The 27,945-nt window shown below is 39.8% G+C and overlaps 1 protein-coding gene and 1 long non-coding RNA gene across 5 annotated transcripts in view; one reads left to right on the forward strand and one right to left on the reverse strand.

Annotated features, from left to right (window-relative positions):
- Positions 1 to 6,629, reverse strand: part of LOC132661093 (uncharacterized) — a 73,699-nt gene extending 67,070 nt beyond the window's left edge. For all 3 annotated transcript variants that reach the window (XR_013550062.1, XR_013550059.1, XR_013550060.1), the window contains exon 1: positions 6,235 to 6,629. This is a non-coding gene — a long non-coding RNA (uncharacterized LOC132661093). The remainder of the gene's footprint in view (positions 1 to 6,234) is intronic.
- A 107-nt stretch (positions 6,630 to 6,736) lies between these two features.
- Positions 6,737 to 27,945, forward strand: part of ZBTB44 (zinc finger and BTB domain containing 44) — a 71,390-nt gene continuing 50,181 nt past the window's right edge. For both annotated transcript variants that reach the window (XM_060605244.3, XM_060605245.3), the window contains exon 1: positions 6,737 to 7,281. The gene's annotated coding sequence lies outside the window, so the exon portion shown is untranslated. The remainder of the gene's footprint in view (positions 7,282 to 27,945) is intronic.

Raw genomic sequence — 27,945 nt, forward strand, 5'->3', positions numbered from 1 at the left:
TCTCTCTCTCTCTCTCTCTCAAAAATAAACATAAAAAATTTTTTTAAAAAAAGTCCAATTTTGGCTCAGGTCATGATCTCGAGATTCTTGAGTGTAAGACCCTGGGGCTCTGTGCTGACAGCTAGAAGCCTGGAGCCTGCTTCAGATTCTGTGTCTCCCTCTCTCTCTGCCCCTTCCCTATTCATACTGTCTCTTTCTTTCAAAAAATTAAAATAAATTGGGGAGCCTGGGTGGCTCAGTCGGTTAAGTGTCCAACTTCAGCTCAGGTCGTGATCTAATGGTTTGTGAGTTGGAGCCCTGCATCGGGCTTTGTGCTGACAGCTCAGAACCTGGAGCTTGCTTTGGATTCTGTCTCCCTCTTTCTCTCTGCCCCTCCCCTGATCACACTCTGTCTCTCTCTCAAAAATAAATAAACATAAAAAAAAATTAGCAAAAAAAAATTAAAAGAAAAACATTTTAAAAAATTAAAAAAAGATACACCAACCAAAATCAGCCAGTTCCTCTCTGAAACAAATTATACATATATAGTAATATTTATGAGTCTATTGGAAATGTAAATAATTTATATTATAAAATAATTGCTATTTTTAAATTATAATGGCATTGTGGCATTTTTTCTATCTTTTGTAGAGATATAGACTCAAATATTTACATAGAAAATCATACGATATCTGCAATTTGCTTCAAAATAATATGGGAAGGGGAAAATAGCTGGGGGTATGGAGGAAGCAACATTGGCCACTGGTTGGATTTGGGGGCTTGGGTGATAGGTACACACTTATATATTTTTTATGTTTTTTTTAACTCTTTTATATTTTATACGTGTAAAATTCTTCACTGCAAAAAAGTTATTTTTCTTTAACTTGGAAAGCATAATTGACATAAGTGAATAATAAATTGGATATCCTGCAAGGATGTGTATGATGGAGGTGTCAGGGATGATTCTGGGTTTCTGAGTTTTATTTCTAGATCTGAAGTGGTACCCTTCAGTGACTTAGAAAACAATGGGCGAGAACTATGTTTACAGAAGGCCATTACTCTATTTTGGACATGTTGAGTCTGAGGTGTCTCTGAGACAACCAAGCAAAGTAGAACTAATAGGCAGTTAGATAGGCAGACAGGGAACTGGGTAGGCAGAACTGGGCTAGTGGTATACATTTAAGAATCAATAGTTGCCTGGGCATTGGTTTCCAGACTTGAGCATTGATCCGAAATACTTGGGAGAGTTCATACAAACACAGATCACTGGGCCCTAACCCCAGAGCTTCTGATTCATAGGCCTAGGGATGATTTAAGAATTTACATTTCTCAATGAGAAAGAATGAATCATGCCATTTGCAGCAACATGGATGGAACTGGAAGGTATTATGCTGAGTGAAATAAGTCATTCAGAGAAGGACAAATATATGTTTTCACTCATATGTGGATCTTGAGACACTTAACAGAAGACCAGGGGGGAAGGGAAGGTGAAAAAAATAGTTACAGAGAGGGAGGGAGGCAAACCACAAGAGACTCTAAATACAGAAAGCAAATTGAGGGTGGAGAGGGCAAAGGGGTGATGGGCATTGAGGAGGGCACTTGGTGGGATGAGCACTGGGTGTTGTATATAAGCCAATTTGACAATAAATTGTATTTTTAAAAAATAAGAATAAAAAAAGAATTTACATTTCTAACAATTTGACAGATGACACTGATGCTGTATGTAGGCCTGAGTACCTCATTTTTTTTTTTCTTTTTTCCAACGTTTTTTTTTTTTTTAATTTTATTTTTATTTTTTTTTATTTTTGGGACAGAGAGAGACAGAGCATGAACGGGGGAGGGACAGAGAGAGAGGGAGACACAGAATCGGAAACAGGCTCCAGGCTCCGAGCCATCAGCCCAGAGCCTGACGCGGGGCTCGAACTCACGGACCGCGAGATCGTGACCTGGCTGAAGTCGGACGCTTAACCGACTGCGCCACCCAGGCGCCCCGTGAGTACCTCATTTTAAGAATCACTGGCCAAGGAATATAGTATGAACACTGGTTCTCAACCTTGGATACACACTGGGAATATCAGTAAAGACAAGGAAGAGAGTGTTCAAGTTGCAAAGAATGGTCAACAAGACCAAATGCTGCTCCAAAGTCCAGTAAAATAACAGTGAAAAGTGACCTTTGGATTAGCAACATCAAAATAACTGGTGATTTTAAGAAGATTTTAGTGGAGTGAAGGGAAAATAAAATTAGAGGGGTTGAGAAGTAATGAAGAAAGTTCAAAAATGAAGAACAGTGAGTATAGATAATTCTTTTGAGAAGTTTGGTTGAGAATCATGTGAAAGAGAAAAATAGTATTGTGTCCGGTGGGGAGGTGGGACTAAGAACAGACATAAGCATTAAGATTAAATCACTGCCCACTTCCTTGAAAAAATTAAAATTGAACCATAAATTCCCTTTCTGAAGATGAGTTGTGTTCAAATAGTTGTATCTTAAAGACCAGAAGAATCTTCAAAAAATAAAAAGGATGAAATCTAATCTTGGGTATTCTGGCATCTTAGGGAGGAATGGGTACATTTATTGAAACACAAGCTTTTTCCCTGACATTGTAGGTCTTGGGAAGCTGCCATTCTACCAGGTGATAAAATTGGCTTCCACATTCATGTATTTCATCATCAACTTGTTCATCCATTAAACGTTTATCAAATACCTATTATGTGCTAGACACTGTGCTAGGCTCTGGGATTACAGTGTTGAATGACGAGTCATTAGAATTCCAGTGGTAATTACTGCTAATGAGTATACGAGTTTCTTCTTGGGGTAAGGAGAATGTTCAAAAATTGATTGTGGTGATGGCTGCACAATTCTGTGAATACACTAAAATCCACTGAATTATACACTTTAAGTGGGTAAACTCCACGGCATGTGAATTACACCTCAATAAAGTTCATATATAAATGAAATACGAATATTGAGAGGAATTAGCTAAGGAATGAAAGTATTTCTACACAGAGGGAATAATGTGTGCATTGGCAGAAAGAGTGTGGCATTTTTGAAGATGTGGGGGAAAAATTCTCTGACTGGCATGTTCCTTGACAGAGTATAATAACAGATGAAGCTGAAGATATTGACATAGCCCAGATTGTACAGTGTCATAAACCCTAAAGTTTTGGGGACTTTATCCTAAGAACACTAGGAAGCCAATTGTTGTGCAATATGATCCTTATGCATTCTTATACTGCCAACCATGTAGAGAATGAAGGGAAGAAAGAGGGTATTTGAAAAACCAAATAAGTGATATTATAATTCTCCAGGCACAAACTATTGGTATTTTATTTTTTATTTTATTTTTTTGTTGTTTATTTTTGAGAGACAGAAATGAGAGGGAAAGGGGCAGAGAGGAGGGGGAGGGGCAGAGAGAGGAAGACACAGAATCTGAAGCAGGCTTCAGGCTCAGAGCTGTCAGCACATAGCCCCAGGGGCTTGAACTCAAGAATCTCGAGATCATGACCTGAGCCAAAGTTGGACGCTTAACCAACTGAGCCACTCAGGTGCCCCCAAACTACTGGTATTTTAGATTAGGATGGTGGCAACAGGAATGGACAAATTCAAGACTTGTTAATGGATTGGAATCACGATGTAGTCGTGGTAGCCGACATGACTTGTTCTGTTACGGAACCTGGTCTGGATCACCTGGTGAAGGAACCAAGTGGCACTCGGAGATCTTGGAAGGCAGGAGGCTTATTTCACACCAGAGGCTCAGAGGAGATCACTCTCCAGGGGTCTGAGTCCTGAGCATAAGCAGAAGGAACAATTTATAGTCTGTTACTTCTGTATTAGTGACAACTTGGCGCACGCATGGCAAGTGGGGCAGGAAGAAGAACCCAGAAGAGCCTTCCCTCTGGGACTGGAATTTCCCTATCAGTCCTGTTGGCCATCTTATAACAGATTTTTTCCTATCAGTTCAATTAAGTGGATGACGAAATGAAAATACAAGAGGTGCAAAGTTTGGGGTGGGGAGCAAGTTATTTTTAATACAGTTGGGATGATCTAATAAGATAACAAGGATGATTTGTGCAGTAATAAGCTCTCCTCCACTGGGATTATCCAAGTCAGACTAGAGATCTTTCTGTTGAGTTGAAAGCATTCTAGCTCTAAAATAAATTGGGGACTAAAAAACTAAATACCCATTCAGTTCTAAGGGTCTACTGCAAGAAACTGCCATTTGTGCCAAAATTTGGTCCCCAAAACATCTCATGGCTGAAATAAGCTGTCTCCCTGGAACTTGATTTCCTCAGAATCATCTATACCAGGTTAATAATTAAAGTTCCTCATGGGGTTTTCATTTGTTTGTTTCACCTGTGAGCAGGATTCTGGTTTCATAAAATCCTGCAGCAGCATTATTTAACCTACTGTCAAAGAAAGGCCTACTTATTCCACCAACCCAAAGGCAAGTCTCTTCTCGCCCAGGAAGAAAAAGGTGGGAGGCTGCAGTAGCCACAGAAACTGACCCTGCCCAAAGCCAAAACAGAGAGAGGGCTCCTACAAAGTTAATCTCGGTATTTTTTCTCACACCCTCTCCAAGTATCTAGCACTGTGCCCTTAGGGCCCAACAGCCTTTTGTTGGTTAACTGATCCTCCACACCTGGGGTGAAGGTGGGGTGAGAGATGATCAGTTTTTAAATATAGAATTCAAAAGCACAAAAGGAAGAGAAAAGGAGAGGTGAGAATAACCTCAGGAAAGATTTTTGTGTGTGTCAACACCACTCCTCTAGCCTCTGAAGGAGCTGCCACCTGGGTCCCTTAAGAAACAGTCAAGGTTTACCTAATGAGTTTTACTGACTGACTTATCAAATACCCTAGGTAGATAGATGGGATTTGTTTCACTCCTTTATTCCCCTGACTCTTCTCCAGTTTTTACCTTCTGCTCACACTCTAACACAAACCCCACCAGGGCCTCAAGCTCCTGCCCCTTCCAGATCCTTGCTGTTGCTGTCATCCCTCTCCTAAGGTTAAGCCTCTGCCTTCTCCTTCTGCAAATCTCAGCACAAAACTTGCTGGGCCTAATTCGCATCCTTCTGACTTCTCTCATCTGTTAAATGGGAATAATAAAAATGATGGTGGGCATAACTGTGAAACCTATATAGTATAATTGCCATGAGGGATTGAACATTTTACATACTTGAGAATGTGTTGTAACTGTAAAAGACTATAAAATTAGACGTTATTTTCATTGCCTTTATTTCTCAAGTAGAGTACAATGGTTAGAATTAGGGCGCCAAGGGGCGCCTGGGTGGCTCAGTCGGTTAAGCGTCCGACTTCGGCTCAGGTCACGATCTCGCGGTCCGCGGGTTCGAGCCCCGCGTCGGGCTCTGGGCTGATGGCTCAGAGCCTGGAGCCTGCTTTCGATTCTGTGTTTCCCTCTCTCTCTGCCCCTCCCCCGTTCATGCTGTGTCTCTCTCTGTCTGAAAAATAAATAAACGTTAAAAAGGAAAAAAAAAATTTAAAAAAAAGAATTAGGGCGCCAAGATGCTTGGCTTTTTCTCAAAGGGATTAGAGAAGGGGTTGATGTTAGATGCCGCCAAGTATTTCAGAGAAAAAATCCACTCCACATCAAGCAGGACGTCAACTCACCTTGCACAAAAAGCCCTTTGGAGAGAAGTCTTTCGGCTCCAAAGCTGGAGGCGTGGGAAAACACACTACTCAGAGCAAAAAGCCCGAGGCGCTCTGGGCCTCTAGGCCGGCAACCCAGTCAGCCTCCACGCACCTGGGGCGCGCTTCCGCCTGCAGTGCGCGCCCCTCCTACCGCCGGGTCTCAAGTCCCGCCCGGCCTGCGGAAGCGAGCACTTAGGGTCTTGGGTATTTTAACACTTTACAGGACTCTGCAGTAGACCAAGAACTTTAAAATCCCTCAGGCAGTATCGGTCACTTTGGGGTGCAGCGCACACTCCCCCCGCGGGAAGGCCCCGAGGAAGTGATGGCGTAATAAAATGAGACTCGAGGTTGTGTAAGGAATTGGCACATTTTTTGAACAGTTCTAGGTGCCCCCGTGTTTGGGGGAATGAGACAGATTTGAGTGTTGATTTCTCCAGTCATTTCAGAACCGCACTTCCTGCCAGATTGCCCAGAGAGATGCTAGAACAATCTTAGAGCACCTTGAGAGAATGCCAGTGGGTGCAAAGGCGGTTCGGGATCGGGCAGACCGGCCGCGGGCTTGTTGTCTACAAAGTAAGGGACCGCGTCCCTCACCTGTTTGGTCTTACCTCTTCGCTGGCCTTCGTTCCCAGGGTGAAAAATGGGCGGACTACTGACTCACCCACCTCACCGAGAGAAAGAGGCTGGGCGTTCCGGTTTCAGCCCCGCTACAGAAACCACTCGAGAAACGAGGAGTTTCTTTCGTTTTCAGTTCAAAGAAAAAAATGCAAGAAGCGTGAACCATGCCTAGAAATGCTTCTCTCAGCGTTAAGTGGGGACGGCTAGAGGAAGGACAAATTGGGCAGTACTTATGCCGCATATTAATGTAAATCCGCACGTGTACGTATACATAAACACGCACAGACGGTGTCAAAACCCCCGGGTGTGCAAGGACACCAAGGCACCCACAGCTCTAGTCCCGACGACCGGGAGCGGCCTCTTCTGCGCTTGCGCTTTAACCGCGTTTTCCCCGACCCCCACCCCGCTGGCGCCCCGCCTCCGAGCTCGTTCCGCCCCGCCCACTTTCCCTCCCCTTCCCCAGCCCGGCCGCCCGCGCAGAGCATTGTGGGACACAAACAAAGTGCCCCCAAACAGGCTGGAGTGAGCGGAGCGGCAACGGCCGCGGCGCCGGCCCGCACGCGCGCGGCGGCGGCTCCCTCCCAACCTCCCCCTCCCCTCCCCTCACTCCCCTTCCCCTTCCCCACCCCGCCGAGAAAAACGCGAGCCGTCGCCGCGCTCCCCAAACCGCCGCCAGCCCTCGGCCAACCGCCCCCAACGGCCGCCCGCGCGCGGCTCCCCGGGCCCCCTCGCTCCTCCCCTCAGGCCCCTCGGAGCGTCGCGGGTGCTTCCCTCCAGCCGCTTCGCACTCTCCCACCTCGCAGGCACGCTGCTGGTTGTACCGCCATGCCCCAGCCACAGGCTGTCCACGGGCCTAGGCGCGGCGGCCCGAGATAGGGTCCCCTCAGCCTCCCGGGGGAGGAGAGAGGCAGCGAGCCGCGCGCTCCGCCCCCTCCCCCCGGGCTGTCGCCGCCGCCGCCGCCACCTCGCCGCCTCAGCCTGGCGGGGAGGAGGAGGAGGAGCACCAGGCCTCCGGGCCCCGGCACCGCCGCCCGCAGGTAATGGGGAGGGGAGGGCGAGAGGGCCGCCCGGTCCCAGCGGGGGTCTGGGCCAGCCACTTCTCGCCGCCTGTGTCTTCGGGGTGCCCCCGCCGAGGGGCTGACACCACGCGTCCCCCATCTGGGCGCTGGACGGAAAGGAAAGCCTGGTCTTGTTACCCCATCCGCTCCGGGAGACACCCCACAGGGTCCCCTCGGTGGCATTTAATCCTTCAGGGAGGAGACTAGCCTTGCCCACCCCCCACCCCCACCCCCCCGCCAAGAGAAATCACCCCGATCTTTCAGGGTGTTCCCCATCATTTGCATGCCCGTTTGCCCCGACACCCTAACCCAAAGAAGGCAGAGGTGTTACCTCCTCTCACCTGGTCGAGCCTGAGACCTCACTGTTTTCCCCCTCTCCCCTGCTGCTTTTTCTCTGGTGCTGGAAAGAAAAGGATGGCACTCTTAAAAAATAATAACAGCGGGCACCTCTTTTTCTTCCCTACCTGAGGATCCCTCTTCATCTAGTCATTTTCTGCTGGCCTAACCAGGAAAAGAGGTTACCTGCAAGTGAAATGACAAGTATATTAGAGCTGATCAAAGGAAATTGCATCCTTGTGAGTTCTATGAGTCTTAACCGGAATTTAAAATAAGGACCAGTAATTGTATACTTTATTGGAACTTACAGAAATGAAGACAAAAACTTAAGTTTTTCAACACATAAGTAGATTATTGAGGTCAGGAAGAAATTCGCTTCCACTTATTTTCTTACAGTTTTATTCGGATATAGGCTAATACCATAAACTAAACAATTTGGTAGATGGAAAATAGTTTGGATAGGTAAAAATTTTGTGATTTCCTTTTGCCTAGGCTTTCAGTTGGAATTATTGGATTAAAAAAAGAAACATTATATAAATCTTCATTTCCCTCATTACTTCACATTGACTGCCAGTGGTTAATAACATTTAATTGTAGCTAATGTAGTTTCCTTATCACGCAATGTGAAAATCATGCTTTCCTGTAGTCTCGTATTTTAGGCTAACATTCATTAATTCTGGAAACCAGATTTATTTTGTGCAACACTGCTAGGCATTTTACATATGTGGTCTTATTTAATTCTCAGGACAACCTAATGACTTAGATACTATTCCTTGAATTTTATAGATGAGACATATTTAACGATAATTGCCTCACGCCCCACAACTACAAGTGAAATTTGTACCCAGATATAATTCCAGTGTAGGAATATTTTCTACCTTGCTTTTCAGTACAGGTGCACTTTTAACTTTATTACGAAAAATTTGCCTTATGAAGTTGAGAAAAAAATAGTGAATACTCCACAACCTAGGGTCAGTAACATTTATTGTTTCCTGTCTTCTCCCTGTCTTTCTGTGTGTAACATTTGAAAGTAAGTTGTAAACATCAGGACCTTCAAATATTTGAGCATGTATTTCCTTAAAATAAGGACAGGCTTCTACTTAACCCCCAAATCATTATCTAAATAATCCGTATGCAAATTTCCCCTTTATTCTAAAGCCTCCTTGAGAAATTTTTTCCCTTTCAATATTTGGTCAAGATGAATACATTGCATTTGATGATTATGCCTTTAGTCCCTTTTAAAAAGATTAGTACCCATCTCCTTTTTTTTCTGACACTTAGTTGGCCAAAGCTGTTGTCTTATAAATGCTCCCACATTCGAGACTTTATCTATTTCCTCATAGTGGCTTTTAATTTATTCCCCTATCCCCTTGAATTTTCTGTTACTGGAAGTTAAGTCTAAAGAAAAACTTGATTAGCTTGAAGTTAAACTTCTTTGGCAAGAATATTTTTAATAGGTAATACTATGTACTTCATATTGCTTCATAAATAGGGAGATAATGTCAGACTGCTACATTGTTAGTGATGCCAGATGACCACTAAAGTGGTGACTACCAAATCTGTTATAAGGGTGTGGTTTGCCTGTCTGTGATTTGTACGCAGCCTTGGGGTAATACTTTGACACCAAGCAAATATCCTACCTTTTACTTAGTGATTTCAGCACTCCTTGGTGACTTTTGAGTAAATCACTTTTACTGGAGATTTTCTGTAAGAAAGATTTTCATCATTAACTAGGGGCAACTAAAGTTCTTCCTAAAAAATGTGGAGCAAATGCTTAATTTCTTCCCTTCAGTGATCAATATTCAGAGTAAAGGGTTAGGGAAATAATTACCCCAGTGATGGCGAATGAGATTTTTTTTCTTCCTTTTTTGCATGACACACTATGGACTCCTGGGTTTTAATGCGTGCATTTTTTTGAATAACCATTACAGTCATTTTTCTTTTCGATCAAATTGCCCCACATTTGGACAGTAGGAACCCTTTCACCCTGGCTCCTGTGTCTTTTTTTTTTTTTTTAACTCCTGCTTGCCATTGAAGCACTCTTGGGGTGCTTTCTGGCACAAGGTACCCTACGCTTGCCTTGTTACTTTCTTTGCTCTGGATCTGGAATGGGTTGTTTAAGGAGTCTTGGTTCTTTTTGATGAGAAATAGTATGTAGATACCAAGATCAGGATGTTGGCATATTCATTGCTGCTGGAATATCATTGCTTCGAGGCCCTTTCAGAGGAGAGAACTGAAAAATGTTTTTTGCTTATTCAATCATACGTTCATAGTGATATATCCAATTCAGATTTAACATAGCTGACTTCTTTGATTTTATATTTGTCTCAAATGAAAATCTTGGTGCCTAATAGAATTAACATACTTAACTTTATCCTACTGTGTATACATGTAGTCATTTAAAAATAACCGTAACAATATTCTACTATCATTAAGCTTCCCCCACATTTTAAGAGTTCTTTGCACTTATTTTTGTCCTTAGAATATATTCTATGAAGGGTGTATAATGGGAATGCTTAGGGTGTTCAGAAGTCCCTTGGAATATTTTTCTGTTTGTTTAGCTACCAATTTGATATGGTTCATTGGTTTTATTTATTATTTTAGAGTTGTATTTATTTTTGAATATGTAAAATACATGGTTCAAAAGACAAAATAATTTTTTTGAAAGTATGGCTAAAGAAGTCTCACCCAAATTAATTTTTAAGATGAAGTATTCTTTATCTTTGCCATACCTTTTAATATCTAATATATATCTTAACTGCAGAAGGTTTATCAGTAGACAGAGTATGTTACTTGCTTGAAGTGATATAGGAGTAATTTTAAGTTTTGCAATTAGATTCTGATTCCTCTGGCAAAGAGAAAACATTAAGACTAATCTTTCAAGGTGAGCAGAAAAGTAGATTTCAAGCTTGTTTTTACAAGCTTCTACTTGAAAATCATGTCTTTAAAGAGGTATGTAGGTGGTGGAAGTTTTGTGTCTTTCATCCACTTGCATGCCACACAACAAAATTGACATACATATGCTTTCTGCAGATATAAAAGGCATTTGGACATGTGATCAGTGACAACAGCACATTTTATTTGGATTGGGCAAAATTTTATAGAAATTATAATTATGTGTTCAAATGAGGGATTAGGAGGGAGCAGTGGTTATCTAAAGTGGGCAGAGCACAATTAGGCAGTTTATCAATCACCTGTCACCCAGGTGCTAAAAAGCAAAAGATGTGTCCAGTGTGTTTTCCTCGTGTATACCACTACTGCTTTTGGTAACAGAGTGAATATAGATTTCCTTAAGGGAGTGGAGTGGGAAAATGGAGAATGCATGTGCTTTGGACCTATTCCCCCTCATTCTCTCTTTAATCTCAGTAAAATAGATTTCCCAGTATTATTAGAACACAAAGTAGGAGGGAAATGCCACAAATAATTGCATAGGTATGTATAACCACATAACAAGTAGAACCTATTGTGGGTAGACTGAATGGACGAATATGCTAATGATGATAATTGCTAACGTTTGTTGAGCCCTTTCAAAAAGCCAGCATTGTACTAAACATTGCATACAACATCTCATTTAAATTTCACACTAACTCTTGATATTGCCTAATATCTTATTTAGCAAGTAAGGAAACTGATATCCAGGTTTCAAACTCAAGTCTGTCATCAGCATTAGCATTTTACTACTTTGGTACACCTCATAGCTAAATATAACGGGTAATAAAATATATTTTCATTCACCATGAATTAAAGGAATTATATGGTTGATGTTTGTCCTGTAGCAACACCGAAGATTACATGCCAAGAGCCCCAAGTGCTTGTCAGGTTTATTATACATCCTTAGTATTACTATCAGACTTTGCTTCAGAAACTGCATAGTTTAGGAGATGCCTTGGTGGCTCAGTTGTTTGAATGTCCAGTCCAACTCTTGATTTCAGCTCAGTTCATGGTCTCTGGGTTTGTGGGATTGAGCGCCGTATCGGGTCTGTGCTGACAGTGCAGAACCTGCTTGGGATTCTCTCTCCCTCTCTGTCTCAAAAATAAATAAACTTTACATAGTACAACATCAGAAAGCAAGATGGATTGGCAGATGGATAGATATGTGATAAATCAAGTATTATAATGTTAATGGTAGAATCTAGGTATGGTTATGCAAGCATTCATTTGTAAAATTCTTTAAATTTCTGCTTTGTCTGAAATTTTTCATAATAAAATGTTGGAGGGAGTGATTAACAGTATATTGTAATTATAAGACAATTTTGATGGCTGTATAAAAACCAGTAACGAGCGATATCCTCTATGCCTAGAATGGTTCTCTTAAATTTTTAGTATGTCTTCCTAGCCTATAAAGGATAAAACACTTGTCACTGAAAGTGGTCAAGCATCAAAGGCTCTTTTAAAGGGGTTTTCTTCATTAGTTAGGGGATCCCTAATTAATTAGGCTCCTTCCGGCTATAGTTTTTTAATATCTTTAAAAATATTACATATATCAAATGTATGTATATATTTTTCTCCTTGTAGTTTTCTGATATTTTGTAGACTGCTATTGAGCATACTTTTCATATAAACTTTATGGGGAGTTTTTACTTTAAAAAAATTTTTTTAACCTTTATTTTTGAGAGACAGCACAAGTAGGGGAGGGGCAGAGAGAGAGAGACACAGAATCTGAAGCAGGCTTCAGACTCCCAGCTATCAACACAGAACCCCATGCAGGCTGGAACCCACAAACTGTGAGATCATGACCTAAGCTGAAGTCGGACACTTAACCGACTGAGCCCCCTCCCCTCCCCACCCCCCCCCCCCGGGCCCCCCTAGGGTGTTTTTACTTTAAATGCCCCACGTTGATGACCAGATACTGGACACTTAACTGACTGAGCCCCCCAGGCACCCCTGGGGTGTTTTTACTTTAAATGTCCCACGTTGATGACCGCAACAGATGATTCTCCAGATACCTAAGAATGATTGGGCAAAATTTATCCCCTGTTAAACTGAAAGCCACGTTGGTTTTTTTGTTCTTTATGTTGGAAATACATCACCCCATTTTAGGCAATGAGCTGGAAGTCTCTAGATTCTTAGTCACAGGATCTAAAATAGTGATTGTATACATTAGATTTGTATTATACTCCTGCTTGAAGGTACATTGACTTACATTAATTTCTTCACTAACATTATTAGTGCCAAAGGTGAACTTAGCACATGTTTACATAACTCATTGTGGAGTAAATCACTGACTTGTATCATCATGGTATGTCATACTGATATTTCCTTCTTAGAATAGTGAAAACTGGTGGATGAAAATGTGTCACTCTTCTTGGAGAACATTGTCCTTGTTTCCACATTGAATGTTCTCCTATTTTAATAATTTTTAGTATAGCTTTAAAAACTTACAATTGGTTTATACCCACTCAATTTACAGTTTCTGTATTCTGTATTGCTATCCTACAGCTATTAAAATGTATGTATTTCTATGTGCTGAGGGAATTGGCTATTCATTTGGCTTTGATTGTTTTGGATGTATTCAGCACAACTACAGACGTGTTGGGGTAGCATATAACCAAGACTGAATCTCTGGAATCAGAATTTTGTGGAACTGCTACCCCTCTGGCCTCTGAAGCAACTTTAGATTTAACTGATTTCCTCTTAGTTTAGATCTTAACTTGCTAAGTGTCTGATCCTCACCTACTATTAGCAAGGAAAAGCAAGCAGATTCGATACTAGTTTCTATTAAATATCTTATTTGTGCTCTTTGATAAAATTGGGAAATCTTTGGTCTAAACAGAAAAATAAAATGTATGAGTTTTCAGGGACTCAGACATACCTACTTTGCTTCCATTTAGTATTTCTTTTACTGGTGGTATTTACTGGTGTGTGTGTGTTGTATGTTTTCTTTCTTCCACTTTATCTTTTTGTCCTTTTTACGTTTTGACTACCTGAATTTTACTTTTTTTTTTTTTGGCTCTGTTTTTCTCCTTTCTGCTTTGGATCTGCCAACACTGCTCACTTTTTTTGTGACTTTCTGTTACTGTATGAGCACAGTTGCTTTTATATTTGGTGCCTTTTGCGTGCCGTATAAAACTATACAAACCATACTTCTGTGAGAATTGTTTGTATTACAGGAGTCACTGCCTCTGTTTTTTTGGCCAACTTGGTATTATGTCTTCCTCATTTCTTTCTACTTTGCTCAACTAGGTTTACTTTGAGAGCCAGTACAGAATAGTGTTAAGAGCAGACTGGGTTCAAATCTTGACTCTTTTACTTACTACTTGTGTGATCTTGGGCCAGTTCCCTTAACTTCTTTGTGCTTTGTTTTCCTTGTTGGTAAAATGAAGATGCCACGGGATACCTATTCCAAGATTGTGTGAAAATTAAATTTTTTAATATGCAAAAAGTACTTAGAACAATGCCTGGTACATATTGAGTACTATATAAGTGTTAATATTGACTTGTGATTATTGTTCTTTTTTAAAGAATAATTCAAAGTCATTGATTATTTTTTTTTACAGTTTATTGAGATAAAACTCAAAAGCCATAGATTATTGCCACCACAGATTTGTGGTCTCCCAGTTTTATTTGGGTCTTTCAGTACCTCCTAGCCGTCCTTCTGGGTTTTTTATCTCCATACATTTCTCATGTTTCATTTTCCTCAAAATTGTACTTTATCTCCTCTCTTCTCAGCATTCTACCTCTACCTATAGTTTCAAAGAGAAATAACATAAAAGCCAAAGCTGTCAGACAAGAACTCTCACTACTTGTCACCACCCACCTATAAACTGTAACTGCACCCTTCCTTGAACTCTTTTTTCCTGTCACTGGGTCTCCTGTTTAAGGCTAATTTTTTCACTCAGGCATTGAATCCGGTTTCTCCCTGTCCAGGGACCTTGTGTTGTCTGTTATCACTGTTTCCTGTATCTTCAACTTTTCCTTTTTCTCTGAGTCTTTTCCAACAACTATCAAAACAATCTGTCTATATTTTACCACAATAAAAATAATAAATCTGGGGGAAAAGCATTCTCTAGTTTCTCCCATTCTATAAAAATACCAGCATCCTCCTTTGAGCCCTTATTTCCCTCCAGTGAACTCCCTTGCTCTATCTTTAGAAGCAGACTTCTTCAGATTGGATTGTCTATACTCACAGTTTTTACTTCCTCATTTCTGTACATTCTTTATCAATTGCAGTCTAACTCTCTACTATGTGCTATTATAAGGTCATCAGTATTTCCTTGTGATTATATTGAATAGACTGGTTTATATCTTATTTGACCTATCAGCAGCATTTGACACTGAAAACCACTCCTTGAGATATTCTGCACCCTTGGTTTTTGGAATATTCTACCATCCTGGTCATTCTGTATATCTTTTCCAGGTTTTCTTTTTGCTGTCTCCCACCCGCTTTTTCCTCCTCTGTTTTTCCTCATCATTCTAGCTGAAGGTTTATCAATTTTGCATTGTAGCTAGATTCTCTTTAAAGAACCATTTTGGCTTTAATTTGTTCTGTGCTCTATTTCCTATTCAATGGTAGAAGCCTAGGCCATTGATTTTTTAAATTTTATTTTAATTTTTTATTTATTTTTAATTTAGAGAGCACCTGTGTGAGTAGGGGAAAGAGCGGGGCGGGGGGGGGGCGCAGGAATCTTAAGCAGGCTCCATACTCAGCACAGAGCCGGATGCAGGGCTTCATCCCAGGTCCCTGAGATCATGACCTGAGCCGAAATCAAGATTCAAGATGCTCAACCAACTGAGCCACTCAAGCGCCCTGATTTATTTTAATTGCAGTGAAATATACATTTACATATTTATTTCCTTAACTATTTTTAAGTGTACAGTTCAGTAGCATAAAATACATTCACATTGTTATGCAACCATCACCACCATTCATCTCTAGAACTCTTCTTATCTTGCAAAACTGTAACTCTGTACCCATTAAATAATAACTTTCCATTCTTCTCCCTCCCTAAGCCCCTGGCAGCCATCCTTCTACTTTGTTTCTGTGACTCTGACTACTCTGGAAACCTCATATCGCCATCATACAATGTCCTTTTGTGACTGGCATATTTCATTTAGCATAATATCCTCAGGACTTATTCATATTGTAGTGCCTATCAAAATCCCTTCATTTTTAAGACTAAATGATATCCCGTTGTATGTATATATCACATCTTGTTTATCCATCATCTGTTGACAGACACTTGGAGTATCTCTACCTTTTGGCCATTGTGAATAATACTCCTATGGATATTTGCATACAAATAGATGTTCATGTCCCTGCTTTCAATTCTTTCGGGTATATACCAGAAGTAGAATTGCTGGATCATATGATAATTCTATTTTTAAGTTTTTATGCACCCCAATACTGTTTTACACAGTGGCTACACTTACATTCCTACCAGTGGTGCACAAGGATTTTTTTCCTCCACATCCTCACCAACACTTGTTGTTTTCTGTGTGATTTGTGATTTTTTATTTAATCAGAGTCATCCTAATGGGAGGTGGCAGGGTGTATGGTCATAGGCCATTGATTGTTTTTTTTTAGACATTCTTTTCTAATATGTATATTGAAAGCTATAATTTTTACCTTAAGCACTGCTTTAGCAGCATCCCACAAATGTTAATAATGTATTTTAATTATTACTCAATAAAAAATACTTTTCTGTTTCCCTCATTGATTCCTTCAATAAACCTATGGATTATTTCAACATTTTATTTCCAAATATTTGAGGTTTTCTCGATAACTCATTGATTTCTAATTGTGTGTATATATAGAGAGAACACTTTTGTGTGCATTCATTACTTTAAAATTTATTAAGATTTGTCTTATGGCCCAGCATATCTGTTTTGATAAGCATACTGTGTTACACTTGAAAAGAATGTGTATTCTGCACTATAAATATCAAGTCAAGGTGATTGGTGGTATTGGTCAGATCTTTTTATGTCTTCACTGACTTTTTTTTGGAAGGGGGCCCAATTCTACCAGTTATTGAGAGGGGTATTAAAATTTCCAAGTATTTTTACGGGTTGTCTTTCTCCTTAATTCTGTCAGTGTTTGCTGCTTGTATTTTAAAGCATTGTTATTAGGTGCACACACATTTCTTATTGTTACACACCTCTGTATCTCTGGTAATATTTTTGTCTTGAAGTCTATCTGATATTAAAAATATCACTCCAGCCTATCTGTCTTTATTGTCTGCATGGTATATCTTCTAACATACCTGTGTCCTTTTATTTCCTTCTTTCTTATAAAGAGCATATAGTTGGGCTTGGATTTTTAATCCTATTCTGCCTTTTATTTTTTTTATTTTTATTTTTTTTAATGTTTATTTTTATTTTTGAGACAGAGACAGAGCATGAACGGGGGAGGGGCAGAGAGAGAGGGAGACACAGAATCGGAAGCAGGCTCCAGGCTCTGAGCCATCAGCCCAGAGCCCAACGTGGGGCTCGAACTCACGGACCGCGAGATCGTGACCTGAGCTGAAGTCGGACGCTCAACCGACTGAGCCACCCAGGCGCCCCCTGTTCTGCCTTTTAATTGAAATGTTGAGTTCGTTAAAATTTAGTGTAGTTAAATGAAGTCCACAATCAAATTGTTGGAAGGGTTGGTTCCTTCTGAGGGAAGGAACCTATGAGGGAACTATCTATTCTTCGGTAAATTTTTTTAAATGTTTGTTTATTTTTGGAAGGGAGAGAGATACAGAGTGCCAGCGGGGGAGGGGCAGAGAGAGAGAGATGGAGACACAGAATCTGAAGCAGGCTCCAGGCTCTGAGCTGTCAGCACCGAGCCGTGGGATCATGTGAGCCGAAGTCGGATACTTGACTGACTGAGCCACTCAGGCGACCCAGGCACGATCCCTTCTATGCCTTTCTTCTTGCCTCTGGCTTGTGGCAGTATACCTCCAGTCCTCACTTGTTCTCCCTGTGTGTCATATCCCTTTTATATAACGACATCCTAATTACATCATTTTAACTTGATTACCTTTGTAGAGAGCCTGTTTCCCAATAAGGTAACATTCTCAGTTGTGGGGCATAAGACTTCAACATATTGGACAGGGAGGAGACAAGATTGAATCCATAATAAGACACATTTAAAGTTCAGCAGTAGGGACACCTGGGTGGCTCAGTCGGTTGAGCGTCTGGCTCTTGATTTCTGCTCGTGTGATGATATCACGGCTGGGTTTGTGAGTTTAAGTCCCACGTCAGGCTCTGCACTGACATTTCGGAGCTGGCTTGGGATTCTCTCTCTCTTCCTCTCTCTCTGCCCCTCCCCTGCTTGTGCTTTCTCTCTCTCAAAATAAAAATAAAGTTGGCAGCAGTGCAAAGGCCTGTTGGGTAAAGCCACTGTACTTGTGTACATATTTTAAAACAAACACATTGGAACTCCAGTAGTTGATGTGAGCACTTAAAAACTCTTTAGGGAAAAAAAAAGAACTCTTTAAATGCTAATTAACTAAAACTGACTTGAATTTAACTTGCTCCTGTAAGGATCTGTGAATAAGACCCGACTTCAAGCTTTCTGTCTAGTAATGAATTGATGTTAAAGCTGATACTCCTTGTGTATTATGATTGAATCCTTGTGAATGGCAACATGATGGGATAGGGGAAGGGACTGGGAATTTGAATTTTTTAGTCAGATAGACCTCTGTTCAAATCCTGTTCTTATTTATTTATAGGACTGCAGGCAAATTAATTTAACGTTTAGTTTCCTCATTTATAACAATTTAAAAAACTACTTTCTCTGAATTCTGAGCCAAGAAAGAGATAAAGACACTTGGTGAATTAATCAATCTATATTAACTGCTCTTCTCTTGATACAGAAATTAACAATCAGCGTGACTCTGGCTACCAGCAATGAGAGGAAATTCTAATAGTTGAATGTTACAGGTTTAACTGATTTATTGTTTTAGTCCAGGTAAATCTCAGTCTCTTAAATTCTGAACTAAGAAGGACTTCTTCATGTAGCAAAATGATTGAAATCTTTGTTTGATTATAAAATATGGCTAGTTATAAAAGTTAAACGATTTCTTTATAGCTCAGATTCAGAAATCTCTTTGAAATTCTTCCTGAAAACGTTAATAAACACTTAAGGAAGACTATTGGAAAATAAACCATCATCAAATTAAAGATCACATATACTTTATAAGTGTTCAGAGAAAGTAAAAGTGTTCTCAAATATGAGTACTCATGTGAATCCATTCTAAAAAGTGTACGTCCTTTCATAGAAAAATACATATATTTGGTTTTGCTTAGAGTGACAACAGAATAACAAGTTTTCTTAGAACAAAATTTAAAATTGTGGTACTATAATATTTGTAAGGGAAAAAAAAATCTTGATTCTAAGGAAAATAATAGTGAAAAACATACTCTTGTAACTTAATAAGTTTTTAGAGAGAGAAGTAATTGAGTAGCAATTTTCACTAGTTCCTTCATATTCTGTGTAATTTTAGCATGAGGTTTTTACTTTGAGTTATGGCTCTTCTGTTCTTAAACCAGCTGTTTTAACAGGTTTTCTATAAAATATTTGCATGTTGTGTATGTTAAACTCTTTACTTCATGTATTTTGTTTCAAGTTTTATTTTGTTGTTGTTTGCAGTTACACTTTTATTAATAATGTAATTCAATGTAAAAGAATATGTTTATTCCAGAAATAAGCACCATAAACCACAAACGTTTCTTCCAACATTCTTTAATTGCCCTTTCTGTTAGGCATTTATAGAATGCACACAACCTCAGTCTCTTAAGTAGCATGTGGATCTATAAGACAGCAAGATCTGTAAACAGTTGATCATCTATTATACGTAAGCTACTGAGGTAGAGCAATGATCCTTTTGTGGCCATAAAGGGATGCCCAGTGAGAATCACTGCACTACAACTAGTGTTACTAGAAAGAAGATAATATGTGAATGGTATAGAAAAAGAAATTATTAAGAACCTCCATGTAATGTCCACATGAAGATTTTACACAAATGTTCGTAACAGCTTTATTTGTAATAGCCTCAAACTGGAAATAACTCAAACGTCTGTCAACAGTTAAATGATAAACAGATTCTGGTATATCTATACAAATAGAACAGCACTCAGTAATAAAAAGCCAGATTCTTGAGCCCAACAACATGGATGAATCTCAATAATTATACCCAGTGAAAGAAGCCAGATAAATAAGAAAGTCTATATTATATAATTCTATTAATATAAAATTCTAGAAAATGTAGCTAATCTAAAATGAAAAACAAATCATTGGTTCCTGAGAGGAGTAGGAGGGAGAAATTGCAAAGAGGCACAAATGTCTGGGGGTCATGGAAATTTTCCGTATCTTGATCGTAGTGATGATATATGTTAAAACTGATCAAATTATACACTGTATTATACAGTTTATTGTACAGCAGTTCTAGCTCAAGCACTTATGAAATGATTTTTAAAGAACACGGGTATGATTGATTTCATAAATATATTGGAATTGTCCTTGGAGAGGAGACAGAGTATAATCCCTGGTAAACCTAAATTGGTATTATATAAACTGCCAAATTAGTGGTCAAGACAGAAAATACTGCAGGAGTTAGATGGAGGGAAAGGCATCATAGCTTAATAATAAAGTAAGGACAGGATGTAATTAAAGTCAGAGTTTCTGATTTTAAGCCCCTGTTAGGCCACTTATTTTCTCTGATATTATTTTTCTTTAAAGAGTTTTCCTTATCTACTTCAGAAGGTCTTTAAGATCCAAAGAAAATATATTTGAAAGCATATTGTAATCTAAAAAGTGACATACAGAGGCACCTGGGTGGCTCAGTCAGTTGAGTGTCTGGCTCTTGGTTTTGCCTCAGGTTATGATCTCACAGGTTTAGTGAGTTCAAGCCCCAAGTCGGGCTGACAGTGTGGAGCCTGCTTGGAATTCTCTCTCTGCCTCCTTTCTCTCTGCCCCTCCCCTGCTCACGGTTGGTCTCTCTAAATCAATCAATAAAAACTTTAAAATAGAAAATAAAAAGTGACATACTAATGAGAGGTATTGCTGATAATCTAGGGTAGAAGGAAGAGCAAATAAAATAGTATTTGACCTGTTGAGAGCAATGAGGAGGGAATTCCAAAAAGGGATGAAACATATAGAAGTGGAAATTATATGTAATTGGAGAAGGAGTCAAAATCAGTTTGGAGCAAATAGTTAATATTGGAGAGTAGAAAGGGAAAGATAACAGCCTAAAGCATCTAAAACTGTAGAGTGAAGAGAATATGAAACAGTAAGAAATATTAGCATCAGGATATGATTTTCTGTTTATTAGCCCTATGATTTTGAATAAGTCAGTTCTTCTCAGCTTCAGTTTCCTCACCAATTTAATGGGAAGAGGATAATCTGCCTTATCTCAAGGGTTTTGTATATTGAAGTCAATATCAAATGTATATGAAAGTGCTGAAAAGAACAAAGTGTACTGTTTAGTTTTGTGTAATGGGGCCCTGAGGTTGCTCAGTCAGTTAAATGTTCAACTCTCGATTTCAGCTCAGGTCATTATCTTACAGTTGGTGGGATTGAGCCCCGCATCAAGCTCTGTGCCAACAGTACGGAGCTTGCTTGGGATCCTTTCTCTCCCTCTCTCTCTCTGTTCCTCTTCCACTCACATTCTCTTGCATTCTCTCTCTTAAAATAAATAAACTTAAAAAAAAATGTTCTGAAATGAGAATTTAAGAAAAAAGAGTTGTTTTGTGTGATAAGGCATGAGGTAGTAAGTGCTGGACTCAGACGATTATATTTAGAAAAAAAATTTTTAATGTTTATTTTTGAGAGAGAGAGTGTGTAAGTGGAAGAGGGGCAGAGAGAGAGACACAGAAACCAAAGCAGGCTCTGAGCTGTCAGCACAGAGCCCGAGGCGGGGCTCGAACCCATGAACTGTGAGGTCATGACCTGAGCCGAAGTCCAGCGCTTAACCTACTGAGCCACCCAGGTGCCCCATGATGATTATATTAGAGAATATTTGAATAATGGTGAAGGATTAATTTGAGGTTGGTGAGGCTAAAGGCAAGGAGACCAGTCAGAATGTTTGAGTAGTCCAAAGCAATGACTAATGAAGAAAGGAAGGAAAGGATGGATTTGAGATCGGTTTTAGAGACCAAGTCTATGTTAGGAAGAAAAGGGAAAGATAAAAGTTGTATTTGTTTCCTGTGTCTGTTGTAATAAATATCACAAAGTGGAAGGCTTAAAGTAACAAAGGAGGGGGTACCTACATGGCTCAGTTGGTTGAGTATCTGACTCCTGATTTCAGCTCAGGTCGTGATCTCACGGTTCCTGGGTTCAGGCCCCTCATTGGGTTCTGCACTGACAGTGTGAAGCCTGCTTGGGATTCTCTCCCTCTTTTTCTGCCCCGCCCCCCCTTTCTCTCTCAAAATAAACATTTTTAAAAAATAATAAGGGGCCCCTGGGTGGCTCAGTCAGTTAAGCATCAGACTCTTGGTTTCAGCTCAGGTCATGATCTTGCAGTTTGTGGGATCGAGCCCTGCATTGGGCTCTGTGCTGGTGGCATAGAGCCTGCTTGGGATTCTGTCTGTCGGTCAAATAAAAAACATTAAAAAAAATTTTTTTAATAATAATAACAAAGTAACAAATGTATTCTCTCACAGTTTTGGAGCCCAGAAGTTCAAAATCACTATCACTGCCATGAAATCAAGGTATTGGCGGGTACCCACTCCTACGGAGTGGCTTCCATATGGCTCTAGGGGCAAATCTGTTCCTTGCCTCTTCCAGCTTCTGGTGGCTGCAGGCACTCTATGGCTTGTGGCCACAATACTCTAATTTCTGCTCCATCTTCACATCACCTTCTCCGATGGGTGTCAGATTTCCTTTTATCTCTCTTTTATAAGAATGCTAATGTTTGTATTTAGGGCCTACCTGGATATTCCAGGCAATCTCCTTAAGATACTTAACCATACCTGTAAAGTCTTTGCCATAATAGTAACTTTTGCAAACTCCAGGGATTAGGACGCAGACGTATTGGGGAGAGTGACCTTTTTAAGTCATAGATGACTCCCAGGTCTTTTGCTTTTGTATTGGTGGTCTCATTGGCCAGAGAACTTCAAGAGGAAGTCCTCACATACGTGAGGAACGATGATGAATTCAGTTGGACCTGTTGAAGTACATCTGTATATGAATATTCATTTTGGGGTCAGAAAACCTGAATCAAGTGACTTAAACATTGAGGACATTTATTATTTCACACAAAAACAAAACAAGAAATCCTGGAGTAAGATAGTTTCAGAGTTGGTTATTCAGCAATTCAATGACCTCATTAAGAACCCACGTTCTCAACTTTTTGCTTTGCTATCCTTAGGCTGTATCTCTCCTTATGGTTCCAAGATGGCCCCCGTAATTCTAGGCTTTAAATTCAGGGATGAAAACACCTAGCTGGCTAGTTTTCTGTGCTTGTTTATTGTTGTTGCTGTTCAAATAAGCAGCTCTAACTCCTGGGACTCCAGCAGGTTCTATTCCTCTTAGCCAGGTAAACATTTTCCTTGACTATCTTTGACCTAAATAGAGCTATTACATCTACATTGCAAATTTGTTGAAGCAGATAGCATGTGTATACACATGTGCGCACGTGCACACACACACACACACACACACACACTCCTCTATGATGGTCTTAAGTGACAGTGGATTTTAGTACTTTTTTTTTTTTAAGTTTTTATTTATTTTGAGTAGTTGGGGGGATCCGAGGAGGGCTCCATACTGACAGCAGATAGCCTGATGCAGGGCTTGAACTCAAAATCCTGACCTGAGCCGACAGCAGAGACATCAGACGCTTAACCAAATGAGCCACCCTGGGGCCCCAAGATTTTAGTACCTTTTGATGTGCAGATTTGAAGATAAGGAACCAACTTTTTCTGGGCTTGGTCAGAGTTTAAGCAGCCCATTCACCTTGCTTAGTCTTTAAGTTCTTGTCTGCAAATTTCTAACCATTTCTTGATTTAACATTAAACATTAAAGTAGTGGGTAGTGTGGTGTGGGGACTCTCCTGGGAATCCTCAGAACCTTTCAGAGGGTTTACAACATCAAAACGGTTTTATAACAGTATTAAGATATTAAGGTATAATTAAATTAATTATATTAAGATATAATTTTTTTAGTTTAGTTTTTTTTCCCCCCAAGTAATCTCTATACACAATGTGGAGATCAGACTTAACAGTTTCAGGATCGAGTGTCTCATGGTCTACTAACTGAGCCAACTAGGTGCCCCCCTCCCACCCCACCCCCACACACCTCCCCCATTACCTGTTTGTCAATACTTTCAACGTTCTTCTGGTTTTTGGTGTTTATTGACTTTGCTGGATTTAACAATATCCATAAACACTTCAAAATGAAGCATGGAGAGAGCAAACAAGAGAGCAAAGACTTAAATGACCATGCAGGACCATTTTATATCATCTCTTGGAAGTAGGCATATTTAACAGTCTTGCTCCTGAGTATGACTTTGATTTATCAATAAAAGTTGATTAGTAGGGAAGTATCTGTAATTTTTCTGAATTTGCCTGTGAAGGGATGGTAGCTGAGAGAAGATTTCCAGGTTTTAACAGGAGGCGAGGGGGTGACTCAAAAATGAAGACTAGATTTTAAGCTCTGGGTGACTGGGCAATTCAAAGTACCCATCATTAACAAAATTAGAAATTCTCCATGAAATATCAGTTGAGAATTTAAGTTCAGTTTTGGATGGTGAATTTGAAACATGGCAAACACATTCAGAAGTAATTGTCTAGTGCTTTAGCTGGTCATTAGAGACCCAGAATTGAAGTTCAGGAATTCAGCCAGAGTTGACAGAGTCAAAGATCTATCAGTAAGGATAGTTCATCTATTACTCAGTTCTGTTCCATATTGTGTACATACTGTGTGCTAGGCATTGTGTGCTTTCCATATGCTCATTTAATCCTGATTAAGATCTAGATCTGTCTGAACTACAAAGCTTCTTAGTATACATGCTGTCTCCAGGCAACATTAGAATATTAATTGGTAACAAGTATAGTGAAATTAATAAAGCTTAACTATATCTGAGGTGGAGAAATTTGTTACCGGGTTGGGGCAATGTGAAAAACTATAATTCTTTTAATTAATACATAGTGCTGTGTCAAAAGATTGAACATACATCCTTATAACAATGTTTGTAGTTAAAAGAGACAGGGCATATCTAGAATTCAAAGCCTCAGTAGAAATTGAGTTATGATGTGAGGTGTGTGTGTGTGTGTGTGTATATATATATATATATATATATATATATATATATATACACATATGGTTTATTAGGAAGATTTGAGCTAGTAAGTTCGTTAAAAAATTAAAGCTAATAGTGTTTTTAAAAAACTTTATTGTCGATTTTTATATTTATGGATTAAAAAGTTGTTTTTTAAATATTTATTTTGGGGAGAGCCCAAGCGGGGGAGGAGGAGGATCCGAAGCAGGCTCTGTGCCAACAGGCTGACAGCAGCAAACCCGATGCGGGGCTTGAATTCATGAACCTCAAGGTCATGACCTGAGCCTAAGTCGGATGCTCAACTGACTGAGCCACCCAGGTGCCCCTATACATTGAAAAGTTGTAACTGTAGATAGATGTATTTTCCCTGGACATTCAGATCATCAGAATAGGCTAATGTTTGGTATTTTCACACTTTTTTTTCTCTCCATAGTGTTTTACAACAAATATTACGACTAAGATTCAGCTTTCACAATTCTGGCTCAACAGCAGTTCTTGTTTTTGTTTTTGTTTTTGTTTTTTTTCAGACATTGTTTTGTTATAGAATTTGACATTGTATCAGTTTGACGATTTAGAAAGATATTTTACTGCAATGAGTCTTAACTTTTTCCCACCTGAGTCTGGCTTTTTTAGTTGTATAAAAGCAGTTGGTCACTTTCAGGATAGTTCATTACTAATTTGAACAGATTGAATGTGAGTTCTAGAAGTAGTAAGATAAAAATTTTATTCTAATAAGAACAATTGTTCCTGTGTGGAAACAATTATTCTTACACTATTACCAAAGCAATGGAAAGAGTACTTGTCACAATTTAGTAATACTGGCTCCAAGTTCTGTTTTAACTGATTTTGTACAAAACAGTAGACTCCCAAGAACCAAGTAATCTCGGTTCTGCTTCCATTTTCCATTAAGTTATTGACTTGGTTAACCCTTCTGGGCTTTCTTAAACAATTTTTTAAATGTTTTTTTTATTTTGAGAGAGGGCCTCGGCATGCGAGCAGAGGGAGAGGGAGACTCCCAAGCAGGCTCCACGCTCAGCTCAGAGCCCGACACAGGGCTTAGTTCCACCAACTGTGAGATCATGACCAGAGCCAAAATCAAGAGTCAGACACTTACCCAACTGAGCTACCTCTTTAACTTCTAAGATAATGTTTAGGCCACGAATAATATCTATGGTATAGAAGAGTGAAAACTCTCAGTCCCAGAGTCAGACCTGTCTGGCATATGGTTCCTCTGAAGACAATATAGTAGTGACTGTATCAAAACACATTGTTTCTCCATAGTCTGTCTACAAAGACTGATAATCTCCAGAGTTGATACAGGTTCTGTTCTTGACCAACTTTAGTCAGGGTCCTCAAAGTAGCAGATCTTACCAGAGGTTTTGTGATAGATTTTTTATCCATTGAGAGTTAAAGCTAGAGCTTAAGAAATGGAGCTTCCATGGCTTTATTGCCCCATCCTGTGTAAAGAACTTTTACTAAGGTGGTTGTGACAATTACGAATTATTCATGTGTGATTATTATAGTTACTTCAGTTTTATTTTATCCATGAGTAAATTCTTTTAAATGTTTTATTTTTGAGAGAGAGCACAAGTTGGGGAGAGGCAGAGACAGAGGGAGACACAGATCTGAAGCAAGCTTTAGGCTCTGAGCCGGGCTTGAGCCCACAAACCTCAAGATCATGACCTGAGCCAAAGTGGGATGCTTACCGACTGAGCCACCCAGGTGCCCCAATCCATGAATAAATTTTTAATGAGAATGATGAGTAAGAAAAGTGTATACATCCATATTGCCTATAAGCAAGAGATGATGCAATGAAAAAATTTGCAGTAACATAATATACAGTGTAATTCTATAAATTTTACCTACATAAGTGCTTGCCTTTTTTTTTTTTTAACGTTTATTTTTGAGAGAGAGGGAGAGAGAGCGCGTGGGGGAGGGGCAAAGAGAGAGGGAGACACAGAATCCAAAGCAGGCTGCAGGCTCTGAGCTATCAGCAGAGCCTGACACAGGGCTCAAACTCACAAACTGTGAGATCTGACCTGAGCCTAAATTCGGAGCTTAACCGACTGAACCACCCAGGAACACCTCCCCCCCCCCCTTTTTTTTTAATGTTTACTTACTTTGAGAGAGGAGAGTGCACATGAGCCAGGGGTGGGGTGGAGGTGGAGGGGCAAAGAGAGAATCCCAAGCAGGCTCTCCACGCTGTTAGCATGGAACCCAACGTGGGTCTTGATCCCATGGACTGTGAGATCATGACCTGAGCTGAAATCAAGAGTCGGAAGCTTTACTGACTGAGCCTCCCAGGCGCCTCTGTGCTTGCCTTTTTAAATATTATCTGTGAAGAGAGTCAGGAAAAAAAAAAATCAAGATTTCTTATTGTAAGAGCTTAATTTTTATAAGTGAGATCGAACATACTCCTCAATTTTCTTTATATAAAAATGAAGTTTTTGATATATTTAAATAGATTAACTTATTTCTTACATAATTTGTAAAATCTGTTTGGGAATATCATCCCAAAATAAAGTCTGTGATGCTACTGGCCTTTGTTCCCTGCAGCCCTTTTGTATGTCATCAAAATCTGGCCTTGCCAGTGGAAAAAGTTTTGGAAACAGGTAATTGTGCTCGTTGCACAGCAGTGTGAATGTACTTAATGACACTGAACTGTACATTTAAAAATGGTTGGAAGGGCCGGGCACCTTGGTGGCTCAGTCAGTTAAGTGTCCGGCTTTTAATTTTGGCACAGGTTATGATCTCGTGGTTTGTGAGATCAAGCCCTTTGTGAGACTCTGCACTGATAGCACACAACCTGCTTGGGATTCTCTCTCCCTCTCTCTCTGCCCCTTCCTGCTTGTGCTATCTCTTTCTCTCTCAAATAAACATGGGAAAAATATGGTTAGAAGGGCAAATTTTGTTATATATACATTATACACAATATTTTTTAAAAATCTGGGTTTGCCCATGGAGGTGTATCACACATATGAACATCTGTCATGTGTGTCACAATTACATAAATTAATTAAAATACTGATGATAATTGCTAACTTGGAAAAGAGAAGTATGAACAGTTTAAAGCAGTAGCCACCCTTACTCAAGATGATACAGT

This window comes from Panthera onca, chromosome D1, assembly GCF_046562875.1.
Source record: "Panthera onca isolate mPanOnc1 chromosome D1, mPanOnc1 haplotype 2, whole genome shotgun sequence".
Taxonomy (NCBI): Eukaryota; Metazoa; Chordata; class Mammalia; order Carnivora; family Felidae; genus Panthera; species Panthera onca.